Here is a 23,717-nt window from a genome sequence, read left to right on the forward strand (position 1 = left end):
CTCCTCATCATTCTTCTCTTTTGAAATTTATTGCAGTTTTGATTTCCTGCCATGGTAATGGGTTATCTTTTATAACTGTGAAGATGAGTGCTTTCATTTGGAGAAAGTCTACAGCATTCCCGTCGGTCTCTGGATAATAGCTTAGAAGCGCTATTCATCGAGTTTCTTAACTATGTCAATAGTTCAGGACACCCTGTCATCTGTTTTACAGGGTCCGACGGCGTTTTCAATTCCTACAATACAGGTTTGGAATGTTATTGAGGCAAACAGCTCAGCGAGTTTTACCACTGGGCACACACCGAAGAGGATGGCATCTCTAGTTACAAAGGTTGAAAAGGGAGGAGGGGGCAGGTCCGGTGCGAACAGTGTAATCTTCCGGGGTCAGTACGAGGATACAAGCTTGGAGCTGAAAGTTCTCGTCTAGGGACTGCGGCAGCGGATCCCAACACGGAGGGGGCGGATTTTTCTCTCCGCCCTGGGACATTTGGCAACGTCCTGAGACACTGTTTGTCACACGGGAGGGGACGTATCGGCATCCAGCGGGCAGAGGCCAGGGATCCGCGAGACATGCCGCAACGCCCAAGAAGGCCCCACAACGGGGAGGCGTCTAGTCCGAAATGTTAGGTGCTAAGGTTGAGAAAGCTGTGTTTTAATACTATTGTTTTAAAAAAGATTTTATTTATTTATTCATGAGAGAGACACACACACACACAGAGGCAGGGACGCAGGCAGAGGGAGAAGCAGGCTCCACGCACTGGGAGCCCGACGTGGGACTCGATCCCGGGTCTCCAGGGTCACGCCCTGGGCTGAAGGCGGCGCTAAACCACTGAGCCACCCGGGCTGCCCTTAATACTATTTTTAATACTATTTAATTACTGTTACAAGTAGTTCTTAGAGTACTTTTCAGTGTCTGATACTTTATTTCTCCTGGTGTGTTTCTTGAGCTTGACGGTGTTGGCCGCCTCCGTTTCTTCATCACACTGATCAATGCTGGATGAAATTTTCTTTCAAAGGGAAATTATTTATTTCATTAGCCCCCCCCCCCCCCCCCCCCCGCCCTTGCGGTTTTATCCTGTTCCTTTGTTTATAGACTATTCCTCTGGTTCTTTAGTTTGCTTGACTCCGTGTCGTCCTGGACTCCGCGTTAGATCAGACCGCCCCCCGGCCGCAGCCTTGGCGCAGCGCCTCCCGCGGGCCCTGGACCCATCGTTGGAACCGGCCGAGCTCCTGGTGGTCTTTCGGACTGGCCTGGTGCTCCACGCAGCCCGTTCTTGGGGGCCGCTAGTAGTTGAGGGCGTGGGAAGAAGACCTGCCGGCGTTCCTGGGGGGGGGGGGCGGGGGCGCAGAGGGGGAGAATCTAAGTGGGCGCCGAGATTCAGGCTGTTGGGAGACCGGGCCCTCAGACAGTAGTTTCCAAGTGTGCAAGTGTATAGTACGGCGGCACCGGGGGCCAGAGGTGTCCCCTGGGGCAGCCGCAAAAAGGGGGCCTCAGGCGTAAAACCAGGCCTTCCGAATTGAAACCAGGGCCCGAGATGTCAGGCCGGGCTCCAGAGGTACAACGGAGCGTAAGACAGGAAACCCAGCACCTGACCTAAACCGCGCAGTGACGTACTCCGCGCAGTGACGTAACCGCAGTGACGTACACCGCGCAGTGACCTATACCGCGCAGTGACGTAACCGCAGTGACGTACACCGCGCAGTGACCTACACCGCGCAGTGACGTAAACCGGACAGCTGATGTAAACTGCGCAGTGACATACACTGTGCAGAGACGTACACCTAGCAGTGACGTACACCGTGCAGTGACCTAAACTGCGCAGTGACGTAACCGCACAGTGACCTAAACCGCGCAGTGACGCAAACCGGGCAGCTGTCGTAAGCCGCGCAGTGACGTACACCGTAAAAACGGGGCACCAGCGGCACGTAAAAGCTCCCTCCCGGAGCCCCTGGCGCTGTGGAGGGAAGGCGCGAAGAGGGAGCGTGTGTGTGAGCTTCAACCGGCTTCGTTGAAGCCTCTGCTTAGACCCGCGGCCTGCGCCTCAGGTATGGCTTAGGTCACCTTTACCGTGGACTCATCCGTAAGATCCAGCTTAACAACTTTCTAAAGACAGCGGGGATCCAGCCTCCATTTTGGATGGAATCTTTCTGTGGTAATTGGTACGTGTATTTTGTATTACATTTGCTTAGCATTTTTGTGCCTTACAAGGTGTATTCATTCTTGATCCGTATGGCGCCCTTTCTAGGTAAAGAGGGAACCGTATTCCTGATTCAGTCCACTTTCTGCTACGTCATACAGATTTATCTCTGAATAGCCCCGACCAGCCTGTAAGCTTTTGTAAGGCTGGAAGCACATTTTATACTTCTTTGCATCACATCAGTGCCCTTAATAGGAAAAAGTAAATGTGTTTTTGTTGATTTATCCTTTGTAAAAATTTAATACGGGGGAACTTAAAAATACCTAGACGACATGCCAGATTTGGCAGACTCTTTTAGGATTAAGCAAATTGTAAATTTTTAGGACCCCAATCAATTCCCAGTGTGCGTTTGGGATGTGAAATCCAGAGAGTTGGTATGAAATAGAAGTCTCTCCATGCCTTTTTAAAATTCAATTTTATTTCACTTCCTGAAACCTGGTCTGTTCCTTATAACGTTGAAGGTAAAATTACAGAGAAATCACTATGTTATTTACAAATGTAAAGAAATGTAAGAATTGGCTGCCATTTAGACTCTCCAGGAATTGCTTTATTATTATTTTAAACACTTTATAAGAACATATAAATACATGAAGAGACCATTTATCTGGAAATATCGAGCAAAGGACCAATGCTGATAGTTTTTTCATTGTCACCTAGCATTTTTGAATAGGTAAAATTTTTAGGCACTTAAAATATCTTATCCCATTTGAGAGTCAGCACAGGGTTGAGTGCCGGGAATAAAATGATGTAGTTCTGAGTCCTGATTCTGGTATTAAGCACTTGTCTACATTTCTGCAATTCCTGATAATTTTACATATTTCATATAATACTCATAAAAATTAATGAGATTGTATGATCATACTCTGTAAATTGAAAGGCATTGTAAAACGTTAACTATAATTTGTTGGAAGTTTGGAGAATGGTCAACAATGGTTTGCATAATAAGTTACTCCAAGACTTAGTGGTGTGAAAAAAATGATCATTTTATTTGCTTCATACACTCATGGCTCAGGAATTCGGAAATGGTTTGACCAGGCAGCTCTTGTGTGATTGTGATCACATGTTGGCTATCACTGGAGTCCTCTGAAGGCTTGACTCCCAGAGTGACCAGGATGGCTCGCTCCCATGACTGGGAGCTGAAGTTGGCGGTTAGCTAGAACCTTAGCTGGCGTTGTGAGAGCTTTCTTCTCTTCTCCAGCATGGTGGTCTCACGGTAGCCATTTATTAAATGAATTCCCTAGAATGAGTGTCCCCCAAAAACCAGATAGAAGCTGCCTAGCTTTGGAGGTCATGCAGCATCATTTAGTCTTCATGCCGTTGGTTACAAGCAAGTCACTAATGATTAAGGAGAGAGGATAAACTCCCATCTTTCAATAGGAGGAGTATCAATACTATCACAGACATATTTTAAAACCACCGCTTGTCATTAGAGAATTCAGAGTAGAGAGAATTTAAAATGAACATATGAATTAGACCATATATTTACACATTTTTGTTAAAGACTTATTTTCCTGTTCCTAAGGATATCCTATACCAACATTATTTTGTTAATTTGGTGGAAGTGGTGGTGGGGTTTCTCAGCTTTTATAGAGATCCATCTTGTTCTCTAATAACATTCTCCTTGCGCTATTATTTGAAGGGATAACCTATCCCTGGATATCTTCTTTGTCACCTAACAGGATGTACAGTTGCTTTTTGTAGTCTCATTTGATTCATTTATTTGAGCTTTATTGGCTTTGCCATTTTCAGGAATTCTGTAATCAATAGGCAAATATCCCTAACCTTTCAGCAGTTTAATAACCTATGACTTGATACTATTATTAGCATGTATCTGTTTCAGAGGCCAATTATCCCAGCAGGTGATTAGGTTTTATCTCAGGCATCCCAGGTGGGGATTTTCCCAGCCTGCTCTGTAGCAATCCCCCAGATACCTCACAATCACATCTTCTCTGTCTGGCACTTCTGTAAACTGACTGCCAGGTGCAGTTTACTCTTCCAAAGAAGGATTAGCTTATTTGCATCCATATGTGCTTTGTCATGTAGAAGGATTGGCAGGGAAAGTTGCTGGTGGTACAATTCCTGCCCCCAGGTGATGCCAAACCTCTCACTGTGAAGTCCAGTGGGCATATTTTGAGGAGGCTGCCTGCCAAAGAGAAGGCTCAGTTGTTGCATTGTTCCTAGCAAAAAGCAAATCTTTTCTGTAAGAGGCTCAGAATTTCCAGAATTGGGTTTAAGAAAGTTGAAGGAAGTATGTGTTTAATAGAAGAATAGGAGAAGATAGCTAGCATATCTTCTAGTGACATTTGGGGAATAACGTTTTTGTGATTGTTGTTACTGTATTAAATTCATCTCCTTTAGTCCTCCCTTTTGTCAGAGCATTTCTGATTCTTGAGAACCGCTTCCACGGGGGCTCTCCACCCATGCGGCAGTAGGTTCTTGTGTCATCTTAGAAACCACACATCTACCACCATGAGCTGGCTGGGGGAATTTCCTCAAAATATGGCCAGAAGGGAGAGATTTCAGAATACAGATATTGTCACAAAACAATGTATGGTGTTGGTTACCTTATATCGATTAACAGAAATGTTCGTATTGACCATATTCTAACGTTATTTACTATGGTGAAAAGTCCGTTACTGTGGCAGAATGGGTTCAGGCATAAGAGAGTATCTGATTTGATTGAAAATTCTTCTAATTCCTGAAGGTGGGACCTAGGGCAAGTTGTGCAGTATCTCTAAGCCTTAGTGTTGTCAGCTATAAACACGTATGAATAAAAATGAATGGATTCCGGCTAAGGGAGAAAACATCTGCAGTAATTTCAGGAATTTCAGTGAAACCATTTGCTCACATCCCTGAAGTTGGTGATATGTAGGAGGACATTTTGAAAGGCTTGGCAAATTGTCATATCTGCCATTTGCTGAAGTCCTTGTTTGGTCCCACCATTGCTTCATGGAAATTGTTGGTTGTTTCTTTTTCACCTTCCATATCTCTGTGGAGTGCCCCTCATTTTGGTTCAAATGACAATGACACTGATAAATATTCTTTGGAAAAACTGTGTATGTGGATTAGTATCTATTTGAAAATAATTTTGTAAAATCGAACATGTTGAATTACAGTTTTTTTCTAAAAAAAAACTTTGCTCCACAAGATTCAGCCTTTAAAAGAATTTAACAGGGAAATAGTAAATGGATTTAAAAAAATATGGGTGGATACAAATTTAATTTGGATTGCATACTCTCCAGATTACTGCTTTGTAGCCAACAGTGAGCTGCTATCCAGAGCATTGCTCTGGGTGAGGTTGCTGAGGAAGCACAATGTGCTCCCAAGGCCAAGCTGTTGGTCTCTTCTGAAGGGTAGATTCTCTGGATCTGTATAGCTGCTGGGCTCAACTTTTATAGAAAAATTGTTAGGTAATCAGCTTTGAGCCAATAACTCAAATCCAGCAGGCCTGTGAACTGCTTTGCAATCCATGTTGATAGTTTGATTAATTGACAATATGGTACATTTAATCTATAATAGAGTGAGAACAATCCATAAAAAATTCTACCACTTCGGATCTTTTTTTCCACTCAGGGAGTGCTCTCTGTTAATAGGGAACCAGGGAGGCAAGTCATGGAATGGATAGATATTCTCCTTTCAACTTTGATGAAAATGATTTTCTAACATGTGCTGAGCTTTGAGGGTTGGAAAGATGAATGCTTTAAGGATTGTCGCCCTTTGTCGAAAATTCTGTACCCATGTTTAGCCAAAACTCCCTCCTTTGTAAGCAGCCCAGCATGTTTACTGGAGCATTCCAACTGTGTTCTTCTGTGCACCTCCTTCCTTAAACACAGTGGCCAGATACAGATCCCCTTGTCTTCAACCTCATCTTGTGAGGACACTGTCCCTGCCGCCCCATTTCCTGATCTCCTTTCTGTAACTACATAGCCATAATGTATCGATTATATCTTCGGATTGCCCTTGATGTGCTAAAAACTAAAGGAAGCAAGCCATTGTCATGCAGAAACTGTAGTCTTACATACATAATTGGGCTAGAAGTAGTGATTGCAAATGAAATTTTGAACTAGAAAGATGTGGAACCATTTTGGGTATTTGTCTTTACGACATTTGAACCATCTTTAAAGCTCTATTAATTGGTCCTCCTTTCTCTCCCAGCCTTGACTGCTGACCCTGAGCTGCCAGTAGAAGTTAAGTCCTTCTGTGAAAGTGATTTAGTGTTACTTTTGTATGAATAAAGACCCAGAATCATGAGTAAAGACAAAGAAATGGAAATCTGATGGTTAAGCAGAAGTTATAATTATTAAAGTCATTTGTGGTAGATAATGTTTTATGTATATTCTATGTTGAGCAAAGGCAGCTCTAAAAAGAGTACATTTTTTACCTGTGTATGTCTGTGTACGTGTGTGCATAGCTTTTATATATATGTTGTCCATAGACTTTCATATTGTTAAAATAAGTTTGAAACAATACTAGAGATCATATATTTTGCTTTCTTTCTAGAATTTATTGGGAAGTTACCATATTTTTAATGTGATATGCATTTGTAGTATGACATTCAGATTTTGGGCTCATGAGAACTCCCTAAGATCACATTTAGCAAGGGGTGTCCACTTGCCTTCAGTGCCCATGAATGAAATGAACCAAACATCAGGTAATAGGACAGTTGTGAGATACATAATGTGTCTGACTGCTTGTTGGTCAGAGTGGCGTTGAGGAAGAATTAGAGGGAAAAGGAACAAGCAGTCTTTACTCTGCTTCTACTCTTCTTGCAAAGCATTGTATTCTCATCTATATCCAACTTCCCTGTACTTGTGCACCTGCTTACTTTTCCTGCTAGATTATAATAACCTTTAAAGAAATCTTAGTTCATTTTTACCCCTCAAAGCACCTAGTGATGCTCCTTGAATACATTTTGGTAACTAAGGAGGTAGACTTAATTATTTGCAATACTTAAGCTAAATGGTGAGTATGCTTTGTAAACCACCATTGTTAGTGAAAAAATTCAGGTAGTTAGGTTATCACTCTCCGTGGGTTGAATGTGGCCTGCAAAAAGATATGTCCAGACCCTATTTCCTAGAAACTGTGGATGTGATATTATTGGGAAAAAGAGTCTTTGTAGGTGTAATTAAATTAAGGATCATGAAATAAAGAGATCAGCCTGGATTATCCAGGTGGGCCCTAAATGCAGTAAGTTTCTTACAAGAGACGTGCAAGGGAGATTTGAAGAGAGGAGGGGGAGGTAGCATGACTATGGAGATGGGGATGTGGCCACAAACCAAGGAACATTATGGCTGGCAGCCACCAGAAGCTGGGAGAGAGATATGGAATGAATTACCAGCCTATAGTCCCTGAGACAGTACAGTCCTGCTGGCATTTTGATTTTGGACTGTTGGGCTCTAGAGCTGTAAGAGAACAAGTTTCTGTTCAATAATGAAGTTTGTAGTACTTTGTTGCCACTGTCCTAGGAAACTAACAAACCTCAGTTCTGGACGAGTCCTCTAGAGACCACCCTCCCTGTATCTGGAGCATATGGGAGGCTAAGTGGGGCTGTGAGCTTCCTGATGTTCCTTTCTTAAAGGCTTTACAACCCCATGCTAGAGGGCTTCTCCTTGGTATAGATTCTGGGGACAGTGGATACCAATTCTCACCGAAATCAAGGCTATAGCTGCTGTACCGTCCAGAGGACAGCTGAGCCCTAGAGTTGAGGGTCCAGGAGGGTTATCCAGGAGGATACCCTACCCCAGGAGGGTAGTAGCACCTATCCCAGGAGGATAGGTGCTACTATTAAAACCTCCTGCTTTTTGAATGATCTGTTGGAACCCTACATTTATTGTCATTAGGAATTGAATCCCTGTAGGGAGACAAGGTACTCTTAGACAACAGAGACTGTTTCAAGATAACAGCTGAATACACCGCTGACAGTGCAATAGAGGAAATCATAGGGAAGGGAGTGTTTATATGTAGACAGATACTTTCTGGAGGAAGTAAGTCCTGAGCCAGACTGTGATTAAAAAAAAAAAAATAGGGGATTTGAATAAGTGTCATATGGGAAGGAATATATTTTAGGTGGCAGCACAGAAGAAAGAATAAGTGGAAGGGATGAAAACTAGTGATTGCTTGAAGGGAAGATCAGGAGAACCATGAGAACCATGTTGAATGCTAACTGAACTAGAGTGTTCAGATGCCATCAGAGGAATTTGGGTTTACTAGTAATGCACTGAGGTTTGGTGATCAAGGTTGTGAGGCTGCATGCTCACAAGGAGTGTTAAGGAGTTATCACTGATGAGGTGGGTGACATTGTGGGTCCACTACCACATCCAAGTCTCCTTCCTTAGCAACTCTTCTCTGACTTCTCTGAGCAAGAATAAATGCCCTCTTTTCCTGTGTATCCCATGCATAACTCAATTACTGTTGTGGAGTATCCCTCTGTGTGGTTTGGATCCTCCTAACTTCAAATTTTTTTTTTAATAAATTTTTATTTATTTATGATAGTCACAGAGAGAGAGAGAGAGAGGCAGAGACACAGGCAGAGGGAGAAGCAGGCTCCATGCACCGGGAGCCCGACGTGGGATTCGATCCCGGGTCTTCAGGATCGCGCCCTGGGCCAAAGGCAGGCGCCAAACCGCTGCACCACCCAGGGATCCCGGATCCTCCTAACTTCAAAAGGCCACCAAGGGAAGTGTATTTCAAGCACCTAGCGTTGGTCCTGGCTTCCAGCAGGTGCTCTAGTACCACTTCTGTTGAACTCAACTAATTGTCAGGAGTGACACCCTTAGTATATTAAAGACCCATACTTTACCTATAAAGCTGTAGTACAACCAGGAACTGCACAAAAGAGTTTTAAGCATTATTCATGCTTAGTCAAAGCAAGACCGTGGTGCCTAACTCAGGAAAAACACTCATATTTTCAGTCTCTGGACATGGCCCTCCTAAGTGGAAAGAATGTCTTCATTGAGTCAGTGCTAGGTTCAGAGGAAATGTGTGGCTAAAGGACAGGGAATTGGCAGTGTTTATTGAGGACCTGATTGTGTACTGAAAACTGTATTTGAGATCATATGCTAGCAAAGAGTATTTCTGCCTTGGATATCGCTGAGCTTGTATTCTGTCAACTTTCTTCTAAGTATGTAATGTGCTAAGGTGAAGGAAAGGAGGAGCATGGGACCAAAGGTTTCAGGGGCTGTTGGTGGGAAACATTCCAATTACCCTGTTCTTTGGGAGACATGAATGAATGGGAAATACATTACAAAAGAATGTGTAGGAGTAGGGTTGGAGAGGAGAGAAGAGCATAACCTACCAGCCTGTGTGCTGTCTTTGCTGTGTGAGCTGCTGGATGTAAATGACTGTAGAAGGCATTTGTTGTGATGGATGCATAAAACATAGTTCCTGCCTTTAAGGTAGTGGATGAGAGACAGGAGTTGCATCTGTGCTCTAAGTTGTATTTCCTGGCTTTTATGTATCTGAGCAGTTTGCAGATACCAGCCACATAGCTTAGAGCGGTAGCTTTATAGTTTCCCCCTTTACCATGGCTACCTCTTTACACTTATTAGTAAATAGATGCATTGCCTAAAATAGGTTCCCAAATATCTGGACATATTCAGTCCTTTAGAAAAAAATGGAGAATAGTTGAAAGTTGATAAAATTTGATGCCAGCAATTCTGCATTTCACCTGTGCCACTGTCCATGCTGGATGTTGATATCTGAACCTCTTTTCCTTCTTAGTTGGCAACTTTAGGGCATATCAGTATTGATTTTAGATCTGGATTCAACTGTTAAATTTACATACAGAATGATTTGTCAGAGCATTCGATAATTTGTGTCGTCTTCTGAAAAATTTGGTCCTTATAATAGCCCTCTCCCCCTTCTTATGGGAGACAATTCAGGCTTGATTCCCAGTGCGATGAAATGACCATATACTTTTTAAACCATCACCTTTGTCTTATCGTAGAACTGGAGTTAGAAGATCGTTAGTGTGTTTACTTGCCTGGGTGGCTCTGCCAGTTAAGTGTCCGACTCTTGACTTCGGCTCAGGTCATGATCTCAGGGTTGTGAGATGGAGTGTCTCATTGGGCTTCTTGCTGGGTGGGCATGGAGCCTGCTTAAGATTCTCTTTCTTCCTCCCCCTTTACCCCTGCTCCTGCTCAAGCTCTTTCTCTCTCAAAAAAGGATAAGCATATTTTATTTATATATTTCACTGAATCACACATGCTACATGGTCCAACAAAATAAAATAGTCATACAATATAGTTAGGAAGGAATATTTTGAATCTCATGAAATACTTTTATTCAATGGAAAAGCCAATTAAAAGTGTATACAGTGGGAGTTCAGGAAGGATGGCATAATAAGATATTATATTTGTTAAATTCTCCTGAGTATGGGCATATTCAACATTTATGTCTCTCTCTGTTTGCAATTTACATGAAGTGTGTAGTACAATTATCTATTAAAATGTATTTTCACTTTGTGTTGGGAATTCAAATATTTTATCTCTTAACCTCATCAGTAAACTTTCTTATAAGCTTTTTAAAGAAAGAAATAAAAGTAGAGCTTGACATATCCACCAGAATATCCCAAATGAGAAATACTAACAATATTTAGCATGGTTAAGGATGCAGAGCAACTGGGATCCCTTTTTTTTTAAAGCTTATTTATTTTTAGTAATCTCCACACCCAGTGTGGGGCTCAAGCTCATGACCTCAAGATCAAGAGTTGCATACTTTTCTGACTGAGTGAGCCAGGTGTCCCACAACTGGGATTTTTATACACTGTGAATAAGAGCATAAACTGGTACAACCACTTTGGAAGACTGGCACTATCTGCCAAGCTAGATATATACACACTCTTTTACCTAGGAATTTCATTGTTAGGTATAGAAACAACTGAAAGGCTTATCATATTCACCAAAAGACACCTACTAGAATGCTTGTAGCAGCACCATTTGTAATATCCCCAAGCAAGAAACTACCCAAATGTCTACCAAGAGTTGAGGAAGTAAACAAACAAGTATCTGTAAAGTATCCTACAATAATGAGAATGACATATTGTTATAGGTGACAACAGGAATAAATCTAAGAAAAATAATATTGAGTGGAAGAAGCCAGGTGAAAATATACCTTAAATAAAATTAAAAAATAGGCAAACTAATCTATGATTTAAGAATTCAGGAAAGTGCATAAGTTGGGATATGGCACTCAGAGGAGTACATAGTGCCTAGGAGAGAGGGGGCTTATAGGTGCTGAGATTAGTATTCTATATCTTGATTTGAGTGATGGTTCCTTGGAGTGTTCACTTGTGCAAATTTTGTGTCTTCCCTGGTGGGAAGAGTGCTGAGTGGTTGCCTCTTGCCAAGCATTACCTTATTTGAGAGGATGTTTGCTGTTGGCAACACCAAAGCTGGTTATAAAGAGTGTGATGGGGTACTTTCCCTCAGCAACAGTTTCTCCTGTGTCCCCGATGTGGGACTTGATCCATGGATTCCAGGACCATGCCCTGAGCTGAAGACAGACGCTCAACCACCAGGCATCCCATAATTGATTAAATTACTTTTTAAGGATTTTAAAAATTAAGGATAGTCTTGGATTAGGAAAGAGATCTTTTCATGCTAAGATTCCTACAAAGTGTTAATGACTTAAAAAAAACCCAGTGTTTAAGAATAAGTTAAAACAACATGATTTGATGTTTTGAAGAGATGAAAACATATTTTCACAGAAGAGAAAAGCAGCTCAGAATAATCTTGTTAAGAGACTAGATATGCATACCTAATTTGTAATGGCAATTTGATTTATAGTATATATAATACTTATCAATGGAATAAATATTTGCTATGCAAAATAAAGCACATCAAATTGAAGTGAATGAGGAATCAACTTTGTTTTAAATTAATCCTAAGAAATTTGAGGAAAAGATAATTAGCAGTTAGACTTGCTATGGGAGCAATATGACAAAGCCAAAATAAGGAAGCAATAAAATAAACGACAGTAGAACATATCCTGAAATAACTACCTGCGTATATTGCTTTCTGGGGAGACAAAGAGAACAAAACAAAATCCCAAACATCTTCTCTTAAATGTATATTCAAGTCTTAAATCTCTAAAATTTGGGTAAAAGTTCATAAACACAAAACATGGCTTAAATATTATTAAAAGTGAAGCAATTGCTGAAAGAATTATGCAGAAATTAAAAGCCTTGAGAATTCCCTTTAGATATCTCAGAAATACACATGTATAAGTGAAGTATGTCCAGAATAATAGAGAAGATATTTAAAAGGCCAGAACTATTTGTTGGAATGTAAATATGGTGAGTGTCACAAATATCTCAAATTTCCTACGTATAGGGCTACCTAAATACTTCAAGATCCCCCTGTGTGCCTGTGATAAGGTGTTCACATAAAACAAGGCTTTTGCTTAGTATCTCTGTAAAGTAAAATTACCAAGCTTTTCTTGGACATTTTACACATTTAATCTGAATATTCCTAGTAACTAAAATAGATGTGAATGAATGTTAAAATATACAGGTGCAGCATAGTTCTGGTTTTCATGTTAAGGATCTGTATCTATAACATTAGGAGAACACTACTTTTGCCATATTTTATTTCTGTTACTTATTTGAAGAAGGAAGAGGAAGAGGAGAAGTGGAGGAGAAACAGGAGGAAGTGGAAGAGAATGAGAAGGGGAAGGAGAAGGAGAGGAGAGGAAGGGAAATGGAAAAAAGCAAGAGAGCAGACTTGAGATTTTAATTTCCTAATCTGGCTGAAAAATATGGATTCCTGGACTCCACGTCTAGCCTATTGAATTAATAAAAATCTGTTTGGTGGTTCTGATTATCAGCAGAGCTGGGAATAACTGGGTTAGAGAATACTGAAATTGTCAGAACGTTGACTGACCCTCCTGAGTTCTACCTTATAAAGATTTTATCAAGTGTTAATGAGATTGCATACTGGTTTTCTTTACAATTACTTTCATTGTCTCACCCCAAAAGAATGAAGAATGTGGGAATCTCAGACCTTATGGCCAGGCCATGTGGGGGAATATTTTGGAACAGAGAAGGCTTCCTGGGCTCCTTAATTATAACAAACTCCTTGAGGACAAGAAGTGTGTCTTTTCTAACTCTACCTGTGGTGCCTAATGTAGAATGATAGTAAAGGTACTGAATTTGAGGCATTATGCTGATTTCGTGGGTGCTGCCCGAGACTAAATTCCAGTAGAGACCTTGATTTGTTAGAAGTTAATTATGGCTAATAAGAAGCCCATGATGCTGGAATTAGATTAAAAATAAATCCATTTACACTATAAGAGCATTGATTGAATTTCAACCCAAGGAATCACTATTTCTTTAAGGTCCTCATTGGAACATACAAAACCCAACCCCATTTTGAGTAGGTCAGTGGTTTCACGGGGGAAGAGAAGTAGCAATATCAGATGTAGGAAAACCGGAAAATACAGTTACTTTAAGAGCATTCCTGGTATTGATCTTGGGTGGGTAGCAAGCAATGGTTAACTTCCTAACATATAGGAGAAGTTCAGGCATATCTTTTAGTTAAATCAAATAGGAGATTTCTATAGGGTCAGATATGTGGGTTTAAAACAAAACCCTTTTGTGTTCAACTTTAATTAAAATAAAACAAATTCATCCAAGAGACAGCTTTCACAGAAATAATCACAAAGTAAATTTAATAAGGAAAGGTGATAATCTTAAGATATCTTTTGTTTATTTTTTCAAAAATAAATACATTTTTGTACATTTGTTACATTTTGAGGCCAGATCTACCAAGAATTCCAGTATGATTCACATGTTTCAATATGATTAAGTGAAAGGATTTTTAGTGCTGTGACTAGTAATTTGATTAACTAGGGGACAGAGCAGAGGGAAAGGGCTCCATGCTGAGTGTGGAACCTGATGGAGGACTTCGATCTCATGATCCCAAGATCATGATCTGGGCGGAAACCATGAGTCAGACATTTAATTGACTGAGCCACTCAGGCACCCTAATGCTGTGACTAGTGTTTTATTTGGGACCTTCTTAAATACTCTATGATATAAACAGGGAATAATTTCAGAGTAAGAGTGTTTTACTTTCCGTAGAGATATAACAGAAGGGTTCATAGAAATTTTTGCACTTCAATAAAGTAATTTTGAGACCCCATACCTTTGTGCAAAATATGATAGGTAGTAGCTTTGTATAGTATTCTTTGTAACTTGTGGCATATGGCAAGACATCTGATTTAGAGTCCAATAGAATTACATTTTAGATAAGGTAGCCAACTGTATAAACACATTGTTTCTGTAAATTTCACACTGCCTTGTTATTCTGGCACCTGCTGTTCAAGGAAAGAGGAAAGTGAAGGAAATAAAACTCAGCACAAAATAGAGCGGGCACTTGAAGTGGCAACTGCTGGGAAGTACAAAGAGGAGACACACAACAGAAAGACAAGGTGTGTTTCTTACAGGAGGGGGAAGAGCTTATTTTCCATAGAATATTGTTCTATTTAATTGAGAAAAAAATGAATAAGGTGAAGTAAAATTTGAGAGGAAAAACAAGAAGGTTTTACTTGGTTTTAGCTCACAGAATATTAGAGCTGGAATGGATTCTATAGAATCCCAGTCGTGTCATTTATGATTGAAGAAAGGCTCGGAGAGGTTAGTACATGAAATTCACGCGGTTCACATGATTGTAGAATTCGGTCTGGAACCATCATTTCTTGTGTAAACTAAATACCCACTTCATTTATTTAATTATGTAATTTTTCATTCCTGGAAAGATGACAATAGAATTCACAGAGCATTTGAATGATTTTGGAGGAGTGACATACTGGAGGTCAGAGCTCTTCCTTCAGCAACAAGATGGTTCTCTAGTGGACACTGAGCCTCTGGGCCTTAGCCTTGGGAGGAGAGGACCCTGTCCTGTGGCCATGGTCCTAGGAGCAGAGAACAAGAAGACATCTTAGACTTCATTATCTGATTCCTTACTCTCCTTACAGATGTAGAATCCTAAGGGCCTTGCTAGGATGGTGGAGATTCTTGCAGTGTAGACTGGTAGGGAAATTCTTCCTAAAAAAATTTTTTTTAAAGAATTTTATTTATTTATTCATGGAGACAGAGACAGAGAGAGAATGAGAGAGAGAGAGAGAGGGGCAGAGACACAGGCAGAGGGAGAAGCAGGCTCCATGCAGGAAGCCTGACGTGGGACTCAATCCCGGGTCTCCAGGATCACGCCCTGGGCCAAAGGTGGTGCTAAACCGCTAAGCCACTGGGGCTGCCCTAAAAATGTTTTTGAGAGTCTAGCTTTTAAGTAGGTGTCCAGCATCCACCTGTGGAACTGTATTGAGTGCCTGGAATATTGAGTATTCATCCCTTTGTGGCCAGGTCGCTGAGAAGAACACAGACTGGGAATCAGAACATCTTGGAACTGGATTTTGACTCTGTAAAGGGACAGTCTTTGTGATCACATATACATACTGAATTCTCTATATCTCTGTTTATTGTGATGGAGAAGGACAGATGGCATATGAAATGCCTAGTAATGGCCTTGTCTGCCAAACACAGAAGAGTCAAACAGTAAATTCGCATAAATTTCCTTCTGTGTTCCTGAAGATATTCCTGAAGATATTTTTTTGATGCAGTGCAGAATCTGATAGCTTTATTATTATTATTATTTTTGGTTATCTAATTTGCAAACTTGGAACTAAAAATACTAAAAATCCTCTTAGGTCACTGTATAATGAGATGATGAGCAATCTCCTTAAAAGCAAAGAAAACAGGGGCACCTGGGTGGCTCAGTCAATAAAGTGTCTGCCTTTGGCTCACGTTGTGATCCCCGGGTCCTGGAATCAAATCCCATGTTCAGGCTCCCTGCTCAGCAGGGAGTCTGATTCTCCCTCTCCCTCTGTTTCTCCCCACTGCTTGTGCTCTCTCTCTCTCTTTCTCAAATAAATAGATAACATCTTTTTTTTTTTTTAAAGCAAAGAACACTATTAGTCACTATATAAACAAGCTCTCTATTGACTCCACTGATTTTCGTATCCTTTTATCTAAATACCAGTTCTGGTTTGAACTGTTTTTAAAATATGTAATGGGCTACAACAATTCACAGTATTTGGACAAAGAGGGGTGGGTGATGCATGGCTAGAGCTGCAGTACAGCTGGCATAGAGATCAAGGTTCTGTGGAGGAATGGAGCTTACTAATTTCTTTTTAAATTTAATAAGATATACTTAATATATAGAAAATTGTGTGTAGTGTGTACATTTTGGTGGGTTTGTACATATGTATACAACCTATGATAATCATTACCACAAATAAAGTAATAAGCATATCCATCACCTTGAAAAGTATTCTTGTGTTCCCATGCTTTATTATTATTTGTGGTAAGAACATTTAGCATGAGATCTACCCTATTAACATGACTTTAAGTGCACAACACTGTATAGTTAACTATAGGCTCTAAAGTTACACTTATACAAGATGAATAAGTTCTGGAGACCTATACAACATAGATTGTATGATTTTTAAAAAAGATTTTATTTATTTATTCAGAGAGAGAGCGAGTGGAGAGAGAGAGAGAGGCAGAGACACAGGCAGAGGGAGAAGCAGGCTCCATGCAGGGAGCCCAACGTGGGACTCGATCCCAGGTCTCCAGGATCACACCCTGGGCCGAAGGCAGGCACCAAACCACTGAGCCACCCAGGGATCCCGTATGATTTTTTAAAAAAATATTTTATTTATTTAAGAGAGAGCATGAATGAGGGGAGGGATGGGGGCAAAGAGAGAGGGAGAAACAGATTCCCTGCTGAGCAGGAAGCCGGATGTGGGGCTCAATCCCAGGACTCTGAGGTCATGACCTGAGCCAAAGTCAGATGCTTAACCGGCTGAGCCACTCTTGTGCCCCAAATTATATGTTTTTTTTTTTTTTTTTTTTTTTTAATGATGGTTATTCAGTGCATTGTGCTTTGATGAGGTTGGTTGATCCAAGTGTAATGTTCTAGGGAGGAAAGAGCATTTAGAGTTGTGACCTCAAATAAAAAAAACCCCAAAAAACTCAATTATAGAAGATTGGCAAAAACCTTAGATGAAAACAAAAACAATCACTACAGCTAAAGAGAATGTTGCATGGAATATAAATTATAGCAAAAAAGTAACACCATGTATAGTTTCACTTACATCGTAAGTATTTGAAAAGTGATATTAATGTTTCTTAATATTACCATAGTTCCTTTCTGCCAATGGATTAAAAATGTACTTTTATAATGTCCTTTGTTCATTCAGCTTCATTCACTGAGTACCAACAATATAGCAGAGACTATTCAGCCTCACACTGAATAAAGCTAGAGATTTAAATGTTTAAATAAAACATCTTGGTGGGGCAAAGGGGACAGTGAACAAGCACACAATATGCCTCTAGACATGATAAGTGTTATGAAGGCAGACAGAGAACCTAGAGGGTACTAAAGGGTTCTGGTCTGTCGGAGATACACTGGCCAAGAAAGGCCTCCCTGAGGCAGGAACGTTAGACAGAGGCAAATTAAGTGAAGGATGGAGGCATATGGAGTTCTGGGGGAAGAGCATACCAGATACAAAGAACAGAAAAAACAAGCACACGGCATTTTTTGTAAGTAGGAAGAAGCATGTCACGTATGCAGAACAAGGAGCCCAGGTGATTCAAAGAATGGATAAAGTAGGAGCAGAAAGAGAGAGAGACCTATAGGCCATAGCTTTTGTTCTGAATTTTTGAAGCTGTGATTGTTAATTTTATGTGTGAACTTTGCTAGTCTACAGTGCCCTGTTGTTTGGTTAAACACCAGTATAGATGTTGCCATGAAGGTATTTTTTTATTTTTATTTTTATTTTTAATATTTTTAAAAAAGATTTTATTTATTCATGAGAGACACAGAGAGAGACACGCAGAGACACAGGCAGAGGGAGAAGCAGGCTCCATGCAGGGAGCCTGATGTGGGAGTCCATCCTGGATCTTGGGACCAGGATCTGAGCCGAAGGCAGACACCACTGAGCCATCTAGGCATCCCAAAGGTTTTTTTTTTTTTTTTTTTTTTTTTTAAGATGTGATTAACATTTAAATCAGTAGACTTTAAGTAAAGCAGATTACCCTCCTTAATGCAGATTACCCTCCTTAATGTCATCTAATCAGTTGAAGGTCCTAAGAGAAAAGATTGAAGTCCCCTAGGGAGGAAGGAATTCTTTCTTCAGACCGAAACATAGAAATTCTGCTTGAGCTTTTAGTCTTTAGACTCTAGACTACAACATTAACTGTAGCTGGAATTTCTAGCCTGCTGGCCCATTCTTCAGATTTTGGACTGGCCAGTCCCCAAAACTGCAGCAGCCAATTTCTTGAAATAAGTAAATCTCTGTCTCTCTCTCATTTTGTCTCTCTGTCTCTCTCTCTATATCCTACTAGTTCTGTTTCTCAGGAGACCTCTGACTAATATAGAAGTCATCAGATTGATTTGAGCAAGGGCATTGTATGATACAATTTGCATTTCAAAAGATCACTCGTACTTGGAGGAGGGAGAATTGACTCTGCAACAAGAGAGAAGCAGAGAGACCAGCTAGCCGGCTGTTCTGTTTTGTAGATGAAACCTGACAATGGCCTGGAAGTGATTGGAGGTTGCTGAAAGTGAGAAATATTTTGCGGGATTTTTGGACAGATTAGATGAAGAGTGTGAGAGGAACAGATAAATCAGTTTTGGGCCTGAGCAGCTGTGTATGTTCTATTTATAAAGGGAGTTCTGGAAGCCCAAGTGAGGAGCAGGTGTGCACAGGTAGAAAAGGAGGGGGAGGGAAGATGTATTAAGAATCCAAAGTTTTATTTTGAGCACATTAATTTCATGTTGCCCATTTGCTATCCAAATGGAGATATCAGGAAGGTTTTTAGCTGCAGGCATATGTCTCTGTACAGTAGTTAAGAGCACAGCCTCTGGAGCTACAACATCTGGTTTTGGGGCACCTGATGGCTCAGTCAGTTAAATGTGTGCCTTCAGCTCAGGTCATGATCCCAGAGCCCTGGGATTGAGCCCCACATCAGGCTGTCTGCTCAGTGGGGAACCTGCTTCTCCCTCTCCCTCTGCTGCTCCCCCTGCTTGTGCTCTCTCTCTCTCTGTCAAACAAGCAAATAAATAAAATCTTTAAAAAAAAGAACATTTGGTTTGGAATCCCAAATCTACTCTTCAGGTAAACCTGTCTTGGTCTTCTCATCTGAAAAACAGGTTGATAATAAATATGCCTTATTGAAGTGACATGAGCCATTGAATTAATCAACATGTGTAAGCTCTTAGAATGTACCTGGATGATCACAGATAATGTTATATAAATGTTAGCTATTATTATAGTCAGAGTTTTCTCTTTCTGGCCCATCAAATAAATTCCTAGTTCGAGACAAGGGACTGAGGAATGCCTGCTTTGTATAGTTTTTGGTTGCCAGTGCAAAGGTCAGACTATAACAGGAGTTGTGCTTGTCTTCCCTTTGCCTGGACAGTGAACATTGCTGGTGTTACTTGGAGTGATGGCATTCAGAAAATATCATGCTTTGTAGCTGATTGCAACATCAGCTTCTCTGATGCAGCCCTACTTCCCCAAAACTATCTCCCTGCCTTCACTACTTTTTCTCTATTATGCTTATCACCTCTCATATGCTGTATATGACATGCTTATTTATTTATTTTCTGTCTCCTCTTGTGGAGTATAAGCTCTAGGAGGGCAGGGATTTTTGACTCGTGTTCACTGTTAGCACTGGGACGAGTGCCTAGAGGTTTGAACGATGTTTCCTGGTACTAACCATTCCCTTTCTCTGTTTCTTTTTTTTTTTTTTTTTTTTTTTTTAAATTTTTATTTATTTATGATAGTCACACACACAGAGAGAGAGAGAGAGAGAGGCAGAGACACAGGCAGAGGGAGAAGCAGGCTCCATGCACCGGGAGCCCGATGTGGGATTCGATCCCGGGTCTCCAGGATCGCGCCCTGGGCCAAAGGCAGGCGCCAAACCGCTGCGCCACCCAGGGATCCCGCCTTTCTCTGTTTCTTGTTCTATTTTGTCAACTGTTTTCCTATGAGAAAACCATATCAAAAAGAAGGATGGACATTAATACGATTCTCTGGATTTGTGCAGAATGTCAGTTTTCATTGAGACAAACCTTCTTTATGAAGTGGAATTTTGGAGGAGGCCTCTGATGGTAGTTTCAGTTTTGACTTTGGAAATCAATTCCAGAATTGACACATAGTCTCCTGAATGTGATGGTACTTTTTGCTGTTGGTTATCTACTCGGTTTCTCTGCCAGTCTATGTGTGGGCAGCATTCCATTCCAATTGTGGATTCTGATCACAGATTTTTACTCAGCAGTGCTTGTCGATGAGGGGCATTGAAAGCTATGCAGGGTGGAGGTTGATACATGGCCCAGTCAATCTATGACTTATGAGACCTATTGCAAGTCCAAGGCACTGTATTGATTCTGCCGAATAGACTGGAAACTGACCTTCATCGCACAGAACTCTCTAACTTGCTCCTTGTCTGTTTATTCCCAATGGAGCACTTGCATCATGCAGCTTTGTTCCAAAATCATTACCTTTTATTTCCCTTTACATTCCATCCTGATTTTACCATAAGTATGAAGAGTGGACAAATTGATGTCTTTATTTAGCACAAAAGCAGAGGTCCTGTTTCATTGTCAGCTTTTCAGAGGCAGTTGATTTTATCTTCTCTCACTGCATGGTTTTAGTACAGAGATATTTTCTTGGACATGCAGGCCTTGTGTTGAAATAAATTAGAGTTGATCCTTATGCTGTTTATACCAGCACTTCTTATCACCCTTAGCTTATTGTATTGTAAGGAGTGTTTAAAGAATACTTTTCACTTATCCTGATCAGATTAGTATTAGAACTATTTTCTTATTTCTCATTGTGGTTATACCAACCAGCACACCATAGTACATGGTTGGAGTTCTACAAATGATGGTTGAAGTAAGTTAATTATTCATTCCTGAGGCTGTACAAGAAGGGACATTGACAGTTTGCTCTCAGGTCTTCCTTTTATCCATAGAATGAATTCTAGTCTGAAATAGGACTTTCCTCATCAGTCATTCTCTTTGTTCTTGAAAGTAGGTGTGGACTGGACCTCAAGATACCTGGAAAAAATAACCTGCTTCTGGATTAGGTTATAACCATCTTTGTACCTTTGAATTCCAGGCATGTTTTATATCATTAGAGGATGGTCATTCAGTTTTAATGACTAAAATTATAGAACTTTTTAGCTGGAAGGAAGCTTATAAATCTTTTACTGGAGAATGTTCATTATATAGAAAAGTAGTTGGGATTGAGAATTTAGGGATTGACTCCAGGGCATACGACCATCAACTCATGTGGGAAGGAAATTCATGGCCTCCGAGCTCTACCATGATATCAGAGCTTAGTTTGGAGGTAATTAACTTAAAGGCAGAACATTAACATTTTAAGCAAACTTATGTTCTTTTAAAAAAATTTTTTAGTGGCACCTGGGTTGCTTAGTCGATTAAATGTCTGCCTTTGGCTCAGGTCATGAACTTGGGGTCCTGGGTTCGAGCCCCATGTTGGGCTTCTTGCTCTCCAAGAGTCTGCTTCACTCTCTCCTGCCTCTCCCCCTGGCTCATGTGAACACTGTCTCTCTCAATAAATAAATAAAATCTTAAAGATTAAAAAAAATATGTGTATAGTTGATGTACAATGTTACATTAGTTTCAGGTGTATGACATAGTGATTCAACTTCTCTATATGTTATGCTGTGCTCACTATAGTGTAGCTACCGTCACCATAAAATTATATTACAATATTGACTATATTCCCTATACTGTGCCTTTTATTCCCATGACTTATTCATTTCATAATTGGAAGCCCATATCTCCTCTCCCCTTCACCCATTTTACCCATCCTCCTGCCCTGATAGCAACCGTCAGTTTGTTCTTTGTGTTTATGGGTCTGATTCTGCTTTTTGTTTGTGTATTTATTTCAAACCTGCATTTTTTTTTTTTTCACAGATGACTTGTGTGCCCACTGAAGGCAGTCATTCAGAAACATTAGTCTATGAGTTTGGTTTCTGCGAAACACATGCTGAGTCACTTTCTTGCGGCTGTTGATATTCAAAATTGTCCTGTCATCACCTAGGTCTTTGCTGTTGTTGTTCGGTTCACCCAAGGAGAAAAAAATTGAATTGAGCAACGGAAGATATACAGACAATAAGATAAATCAAATAAACACCCCCTCTCCCTGACACACTCCAAGGTGAAAAGGAAAGAGAAGAATTCAAATAAAACCTTCTAAGAATAATGACTCATTCATAGTAAATGTCATATCCCTTATCTAGAATCTGTGATGTCATCATTATTATTTACTTAACATTCTAGACTGTGCAACTCGTACTGTTTGTTGATAGTGCATCAAAGGGCAGGGAGCCTCAGGGCTGTTGTTATATGTCAGTATATCCTGACAGTATGGTTATTTATTTATGCACAAATAAATGAGCTTTTTATATGGTGTGTTGAATGATAAGTGCTGGGGAGGAAAAAGTGAAGGAGAAGAGGTAATCTTGATGAGTAGGCAACCTTGGACAATCATAGGAACATCCTATTTTAAATACACTTCCCAGGTTTCCAAGTTATATCCTAAATACCCTATATGGAGCAGATGTGGGCAAAACCATTAACACTAAGAAAATGGGCTCACAACCATGAAGAGAGGCATTTGCCTTTTTGATGTGCCCTTAGTCTTGTGCAGATTGTTCAAAAGTAATGAATGCATACTAGAACTTATTTTCCTTAATTTTACTAAATTATAACATTTATTTTTATTTGTATCTAGAAAGTGCTCAGACATATGAAAGGATATCTATTAGTTTTATTTTTCCAATACAAAAGCTAAATCTTTGTAGATGATTTTGATAGCGATTCAGATGGTTGATCAACTAACAAATTGTTTAATTAAAATTTATTTAACTTTATTTATTTTTTTTAAATTTTTTTATTTATTTATGATAGTCACAGAGAGAGAGAGAGGCAGAGACACAGGCAGAGGGAGAAGCAGGCTCCATGCACCGGGAGCCCGATGTGGGATTCGATCCCGGGTCTCCAGGATCGCGCCCTGGGCCAAAGGCAGGCGCCAAACCGCTGTGCCACCCAGGGATCCCATTTATTTAACTTTAAAGAGGAATCTTTCCTTCCCCTGTTTTTATTTTTTAATGTTCAATCAGGCATTATTTGGTCCTAATTGAATACATTTTTGAAGCACTTTTTCTGGAAGAAATCTACACCAAGTTATTGCTAGGTTCTCTCACCTTTTTCATTTTATGCTAAAGTTAATGGTTCATAAAAAGGATGTGTTCTGCAGGCATTGATTATGAATATTGGAAATTAGAAATAGTCTTGGACCCTTTTGGAGAATCTGCAGCTGGATTGTTGGCAAAATCTGGTCTTTGTTGAGGAACAGAGTCTAAGTCACACATTTGGGTGTCCACCACAAATCTGAGAGACTAAATAAATACCCAGTGCAAGTGAA

The 23,717-nt window shown here is 40.3% G+C and overlaps 1 long non-coding RNA gene across 3 annotated transcripts; it reads left to right on the plus strand.

Annotated features, from left to right (window-relative positions):
• The first annotated feature begins 1,726 nt into the window (after positions 1-1,726).
• On the plus strand, positions 1,727-23,056 carry LOC140629423 (uncharacterized). 3 transcript variants are annotated; one of them, XR_012027261.1, is made up of 4 exons: positions 1,727-2,157; positions 14,520-14,624; positions 16,725-16,882; positions 22,205-23,056. It is a non-coding gene; the product is annotated as an uncharacterized lncRNA (long non-coding RNA). The 3 variants fall into 3 exon arrangements; XR_012027262.1 differs by lacking the exon at positions 14,520-14,624 and having other exon boundaries at positions 22,205-23,055; XR_012027263.1 differs by lacking the exon at positions 16,725-16,882 and having other exon boundaries at positions 22,205-23,054.
• The last annotated feature ends 661 nt before the right edge of the window (positions 23,057-23,717 follow it).

Source organism: Canis lupus, chromosome 3 (genome assembly GCF_048164855.1).
Source record: "Canis lupus baileyi chromosome 3, mCanLup2.hap1, whole genome shotgun sequence".
Classification (NCBI taxonomy): Eukaryota; Metazoa; Chordata; class Mammalia; order Carnivora; family Canidae; genus Canis; species Canis lupus.